Here is a 7852-nt window from a genome sequence, read left to right as displayed (position 1 = left end):
ACACGTTGTTCCCACAAAAGTGTTCTCTAAGAAAAAAATATTGACCGTACACCTTTTCCCCCGAAACCGCACAAAAAATATAACTTTGGAAGAGTCTCTCTCATGCTGTCCAAATTCACGCGGCATCTTTCCGTACCCCGTCATTCTAATATCGATCGTAGCGGTTCACCTTCCCGCTTAAATGAAAAGTAGCATCGTCATTAAACACTAAGCGCGTTACAAAATAGTCATCTTCTTCCTCCGCCTTATTAAGGACGAATTCACAAAATTCCACTCACAAAATTCGGTGTTTTTGGTGTCACCTTCATAAAGAGATTGCGCTAACCGAATCGTGTACGGTTTCGTAAGCAAACGACACACAAAACAAACCGGATAGACTTTCTGAGAACGTTTACTTTTCTACCGGCACGGCGAGTTTATTTTCGGGGGCTGCTTGAGAAAGTCAGACGGATTCGTTCCATATCGTGGTCTGACACACGGGGTAGTCCGCTTGATTTCCCTTACGTAGACAACCCGTGTCTTTAAATCGTCTATACGAGCCTAATTCTCTTAGCGGAAGGACGTTCAGCGCCGTACTCGCCATGGAAATCACACCGAACAGTAAATACGAACTCACGCTGTGCGAGAACAAGCGTGATTTCTGTCGTGAAGTCGCCATTTTTTCTAACGTTGAAGCGAACGAAGTTCTGGAGCTACCCGGCGGCAACCTCGTGAAATTCGAGAGTTCCCGCTTTTTGTAACGGTACTTTGCTCGATCAAAACGGACTAAAAGCTAAATAGTTATGAAATTTCAAAATCGGATGATCTTTTAGAAACACGCATATTATTTAACAGAAACTGTACTTACGTAAGAAGATATTACAGTTATAGAAGCATCATATGTAAAGTTATGTTTGGAGTATGCGTAAGTACGGATGAAACACCGAGACTAAGAAAAAAAAAGAGGCTTAGGAGATTTCAAATGTGAAATTGAAGAAAAAGACAAATTAACAACGAATCTGAAATCTTTAGATCTGCTGTCTGATGAAATAAGATAACAAAATGCGTCTCAAACTTGACTTCCGTAACAGAAAGATTTAATGAATATCTCAGCTTTTCGTTTGGAAAGTACTGAATTCAAATTCCGGTCAGGATCGATTTTTTTTTCGTATAAAATTTCAATCGTTTATTTTCACGCTTATATAGCTAATTAATTTATCGACTAAAAAAATAATAAAATCTTGAAAGTAGAATCGAGAGTAGTATCGACGTGGTAAATTCACCAGAATAATAAGTACAAAACAAATAGCGCAATAATCTTCTTATCGACATAGGTAACAAATTTTTCAAAATTTGGGAGATATAGGAGACGGGTCTTTTAGTTTAATGAAATATAATCGAAAAAATAATCGGTCACGATTTATTTAATGTAGAAATGAATTTACAAATAATCTACATAGATAATCTATATTATTTAATCTATAGTATTTAATTTCCGATGAAATATAGCATCTTTCATCAGAAATTCCAGTACCTCTGTTTTGACGCGCTTCATTTCACACAGAAGAAATTTATAAATTGAAATCGCTAGAAATTAACTTGAAGTTTGCAATTAGTTATCATTTTTTATTTTAGCTAGTATTTAACGAAGAATTCGCTAATTAACTAAATTACATTAAAGCGGTTGTTTTTGAGAAAAAAATTACAGCATATATTTAGCATAACACCGATTATGTAAAATCAAAGAGTGCGCCTAAGAAGTTCTGTTCCTATCCCGATGTAATTAAGTATAAAGTTGTTTTCGTCTAGACGGTAAAATTATTTCAGACGGTGACAGGACAACAGACCTGTATTAAATCTATAAATATTTTGCACTGATAATGGATTATACAATTAATATCAAGAAAGGTTAAGGATGGAAATACATCGATAAAAAAATAACTCTTATAATACCGGATAAATCAAAGAAAATAGAGGTAAAACTTTAATTAGAGCGACAAATAAAATAAAATCGGATGCGGTGAGTCTATATTAGTTCTTAGAAATATTAAATATCTGCATCGATGATCGGTAGATTAAATAAAATTCAAAAAAATAAACAGCTAAAAGGCATTGAGCGCATATTACACAGCGATGAAAAAAACGAATTAAAAAATCATTGAAAACGGAATATTATTTTTTTCTGTAAAAGAGAATATTTTAATTAAATTAACGGTGAAAAAGATTTAACTAGATCTTATTAAGAACAACAGCAGAAAAATAATTAACTCCTTTCTTGTACTCCAAAGAACAAGTAAACTGTTCTATAGCCCGATTCGATAAAATACAGGTAATTTTTTTTTTTTTTTTCTTTAGAATAAGTGACTACCGAATAGTGTGATGTTAAATAAAAATACAAGGATAAATTAGAATTGATCGTACAACGGTAAAGATGTTTGTTACTTACGAGCGCAAAATAAAGAGCACACGGGATACATTTGTTTCTTGAAAGTCTTTCATTTTGATGAAAAAGGAATGAAATAAATTTTAATCGATACATTTAGGTGATTTTTCTTACTCGTCAGATTATTTTTTTTACAGAAAATTCTGCGAAGAGGGTTAAAATTAACGATAACATTTTGAGGCAGATTATTAATAGGCGGTTAAGAAAAGCAAAAGAACTAAGGGGGTTTCCTACGTTCTATAATTTGGAGTGGGGACTACATTTCTATGGATGTTATAACAGAGAAATAAAGAATATCTGATGTCAGTAATGTGTGACCGTAATCGGTTTTAAGTAATTCCTTTATTATCGTAATAGCTATGACGATTTAACAATAAGTCATAAATCTTCGGTAGAGGGACGGCCGAGAAGGTTAATCTTAACACAAATTTCGAGTTAGGAGTTTACCTCCTTTATAACTAATTACCTAAAAGGAGGAGAAAATACACCTCGTATTGTTTGCTTTCATAAGACTATATTTACATTAAATATATTTCCTAGATAGGCTTGACGTTAAGATTAATTATAATTTTTACGTTCGAAGAACCAGACATGGACACTAACATCACAACGCAGTGATGTTTACTAACCCACCGAATCGGTCTAGTGGTGAACGCGTCTTCCTAAATCAGCCGATTTGGAAGTCGAGAGTTCCAGCGTTCTAGTAAAATCAGTTACTTTTATACGGATTTGAATACTAGATCGTGGATACCGGTGTTCTTTGGCGGTTGAATTTCAATTAACCACGCATCTCAGGAACGGTCGAATTGAGACTGTACAAATACCTCATTTACAGATACATATCTCTCTGAAGTAATGCCTGGACGGTAATTCCCGGAGGCTAAACAGGAAAAAGAAAGAAAAAGATGGGTTACCCGAAAATGTTCGGTATTTATAACGAATCCTACGATTAGCCGTAGGATGTTGAAATTTTAGATTAGGGCTGTTGTAACATTAATTGTGGACCACACTTTTCGATTGCGATCGAAATTAAAATATTATTTTAATTTATGAAATGTTTGGATCTTAAAGGGAAGGCTCATCGATTCCAATCACACTTCATAACGTTTTTTTTATTTTAATTTTTTATTTATTTTTTTAACTTTCATTTTTTTATTTTAAATATATTGCTTTAATATTTACCCATTATTTAAAAAAAAAAAAAATTACAATAACAAATACAATAAATTACAATTCAATAATATATATATATGAAAAAAAATCAGAAGTTATTAGTGAAATAAAATTTTATGGAATTTTAAAAACGTGTATATCTAATAGATTTGGTGAAGTGTCTGATTATTTAATATTAATTGAAAATTATAATTTATAATCGTATTATTTTTGGATTTTCTACTTTAATTTCTGTTTAATTTTATCTACATTAAAGTTAATTACAGACTGACTGAAAAATAGACCCTCATAAGAACAACAACATATACACTGAGACATGCATGCCCGATCTTTAATAAGGTGCAAAAAATTTGTATCTTTTAGTTCATTACTCTTCTGATATTGTCGCACAATATTCTTGCCAAGTCGGAGCTGATCGTCATTTCGTTTATTTGTTTTTTGTTGGCGATCGTTTAATCGCTCTTTGATTTCATATAATTCGTTATATTATACTTAAAAATTTACGGGCGATGTACTGTATATAGATATTATGAAATAAAATTAATAGAAAAATGAAGAACGGCAAAGTTAAGATCGTCCAAGGTGAAACGATAATCGACAGAAAAATATCATTATCGGCCATAATGATGTACCGCAACGAAAACTAACAGAAAATTTTGAAGAAATGAAGCTTCAGTACATCGGTAACAAACACGCGGATGAAAAATCGCTCGATCAGGAGAGAGAGTTAATAGATACTAGGTCGATAAGGGGAAAAGCACAGATCAGGAATATTCTAACATCAGGGTATGGAGTAGGGAAAATTAATAATCTCAGTTAGTTTTTAAAATTTCAAAATACGATTTTGAGTTCTAAAAATTCAAAAAATAAACGATATATGGGATGTATCTTATTTAGAAAAAGGAGGGCTAAGAGAGTAGGATAATCGACTGTATGAATAATATGTAACTGATATTTTATGCGACTGGAATAGTATCGACAAAAATTAGAATAAGGAAAAACAAGTTTTTTTTGTCTTCAGTCATTTGACGGGTTTGATGCTCTCCAAGATTCCCTATCTAGTCTAGTGCTAACAAAAAGTAATGGAAATATTTATGTTCATTTGAAATAATATCGATCGGGAAATAAATTGTGAAGATTTTATTATTTAATCTAGCGATACAAATAAGAATTGTAAATATGTTTCTTTAGATGTTAATGAAAATTTAATTAAACAGATATAACAGAGATGCAGTATTTTTTGTCAAGTGTGCCGCAAAAGGAAAAAATAAAAATTATTAGGTATGTGGTCAAGGTCGCAGACAGCAACGTCGCCAGCAGTTTTGTCGATTTCGCAATACCGGCTAGAATTTGTCAACAAATGTGAACTTACCAACGAATTACACACGCAAGACTATTATTAATAGTAATAATTGGTGGGGAAGACGATGTTACCAATCTATCGGACATTTCTGTTCGTGAGGCGAGTACATAAACATCGGTTGTGGAGTGTAAATCTTTTGTTATCGATAAATCATCGCGCTAAGCTCTTTACAAGATTTACGTTATATAAATATTTTATTTAATTCTTACTTACGGTTCGCGGCTGTTTCTGGATTGCCGGAATATAATAAAAAAAAGGTAAAATTAGATTTTATTATTTTTGTATTTTTGAATGTAATGTGTATTCGATGCAGAGTGTAATATTTTCTGTTTAGTCTTCTGTTCTTGTAGCGTAAATGTTATTTACCGTATTGTTTTCCTTTATTATAGTTGACGCGTAAACTCTTCTTGCGATTCTGGTATATAATTATAAATTTAACAAACTTTAAATAGCGTTTATGCGATTTATTATGTTTTTCTTTTATCTTACGTAACCGCTACCCGATCAGACCATCAGGAAACGATAACGAAAAGACTTTAAGGAATAGGAACGTATCTCATCGACCCCAATAATAGTAAAATTTTATATAGAAATAACCCACTACTGTACGCAAGAAAGAGTTGCAGGAATCCAGATTTTTAGACGTTAGCGAATTAAATTTTTATAAGGCTCGTATTTATGTATTGTATTGTAATCAGCAGCTCCCGGGTATTTTTGGGTGAAGGAGGAGTTAGTATTTAGCATATGCAAGCGTATTCCTGGAATAGTAGTAATTCTAACAGATATTACGTTAAAGTCTAGGTTTTTTATTTTTATATAATTCTTGCACTAACTACATAGCAGTGACTGAGATGCGCAGAGCAGCATGGCGCATCACGTGTCCCCTCTGCACCAATAGCAACAGAGTAGGGAAGCGCAGCTGGCCTGGCAGCACACACACACACACACACACACACTTAACGAGAAAGATGGCGTCATCGAAGTAGCTATACGTCATTTATTATAAACATTTAAATGGCTATTAAAAATTAATATTAAAATTAAAAACCGTAAAATTCTACAATAAATCACAGAATCGTCCTAAAATTGATCAAATCACTTGAAAATGTTCACAGAAATATACTCTATGTCCTAATACTAATCGAGTAAATATTTAATTAATAAATATTTAATAAAAACAGAAAACTGAGGGACGCGAAAACACGTGGTTTTAATACGGCCCTCTTACCTAAAATATATCCTTCTTTACACGTGAAAAAGATATTGTTTTAAACGGTTAATTACTTAAGAGTTAAAAACTACATGAAGTCAATAAACGAACCCGTAATTTAAATGTAAATCAGAAAAACAAATAAAATAAATTCGCGTGATGTACACATTATTAAATATATAATCAACTTTTTAATGTAACCCTTAACTGGGCCCGCAAAGGGTAATCTTATCCACGAGTGCGTGGGGTCGCTTTCTTTCATTAATTAAAATTTTATTGGGGGCTATAACTCTGGAACCGATGAAAACAAGTACCGCTTACGATATATCGTAGAAAACCTCTCGATCAGAGCTTATTACTGCAGTTAAGAAAAAGTCCAAAATCCAATTTTTTTAAATTTTGGCTTTTTTGGACGCTTTTGGTTCATCCGATTGTAATCAAAAGGGGAGGTGCACAACTAGATGTGTTACAACTGTTTTAAATCCAAAATTCCAACATTCTACGGCCAATCGTTTTTGAGCTACGCGAGGTAATTACGTACGCACATACATATGTACAGACGTCACGCAAAAACAAGTGAAAATGGATATTTCCGTTGAAATCTGAAAACCGAAATTATTCGCGATTACAATACTTCCTTTTACGTAAAAATAAAAGTTGTAAATTATAAGTAAAAAATAACTAAAACCTTTAAGGAATATATCTTATCGATCCTAATAACGGTAAAATTATATAAATAAATAACCCACAGTATGCGATAAAAGTCGCGGGCATCCAAAATTATATAATGAACTAAGTTTTGATTAGTCTCGACGCACAGAATTTTATATAAGTTTAAAAACATTAGATTTAGATAAAATTAATTTGTCACCTGTTAAAAAGAAAAAAAAAATTATTACTAGTGAAATATCTATTAGAATTTTGTTATCGCTTGTAATTTTAGTAATCGTTAATTGTGTAATGTAATGTAGAATATTTAAATAAAGATCACTCGCTACCAGAAGAACGTTTATTATTATTTAAAAAAAATGTATTTTCAACGGAAAATGTTAACACACTTAAAAAGCGCGTAACATTTTTTAATAATAAATAATAGAATCCGTATTTATAATTTTTCAGATTTTTCTTTCAGCGGTAAATCTATTGGTTCTCTGATGTGTGTAATTTTCACGGGAATAAATAACAACAGACTTCGATTTTTCAAAAGGGGTGAAGGAAGGTAAAAAAAAAAAAAAATTGCCCCTGCCTCCGGTTAATTTACTAAAAAAACATAAATAAAAATAAAAAATTTAACGAGATACGATGTACTGCCACCTCCAAGATTAAAAGAACCGAGCCAGGTTGAAACATAAAGTTCGATTGTTTTATAAATATTTCCGTTTGATATGCAGATTTCTTTAATTTCTAAGGCGCTATAAACATTTTATAAAAACTCGGAATTCGCAAGCAAAGAAATCTACTTTTTTGCACCGCTCAAATTTATTCGTTATTACGGGCAATTTTTCTTGAAATAGATAAAAACAAATTACGCCTTCCAAAAATTTACTAAGCATTTTTCAAAAAATAACATTTCAATGGATATAACATTTATTTTATTACGCAAAAATAACAAAAAAACTTAAAATATGAATCCGATTTACCTATCTTAAAATAATAATCGCAATCTTGACGGGTAATTTACAAA

The 7852-nt window shown here is 31.8% G+C and overlaps 1 long non-coding RNA gene across 1 annotated transcript in view; it reads left to right on the top strand.

Moving 5' to 3' along the window:
- The first annotated feature begins 5025 nt into the window (after positions 1–5025).
- LOC142318466 (uncharacterized) overlaps positions 5026–7852 on the top strand; it is a 60202-nt gene continuing 57375 nt past the window's right edge. Inside the window, exon 1 of the long non-coding RNA XR_012754929.1 lies at positions 5026–5215. This is a non-coding gene — a long non-coding RNA (uncharacterized LOC142318466). The remainder of the gene's footprint in view (positions 5216–7852) is intronic.

The sequence above is a fragment of the Lycorma delicatula genome, chromosome 1 (genome assembly GCF_047948215.1).
Source record: "Lycorma delicatula isolate Av1 chromosome 1, ASM4794821v1, whole genome shotgun sequence".
NCBI classification, from domain to species: Eukaryota; Metazoa; Arthropoda; class Insecta; order Hemiptera; family Fulgoridae; genus Lycorma; species Lycorma delicatula.
The sequence above is the reverse complement of the archived record's forward strand: the minus strand, read 5'-3'. Positions and strand labels throughout refer to the sequence as shown.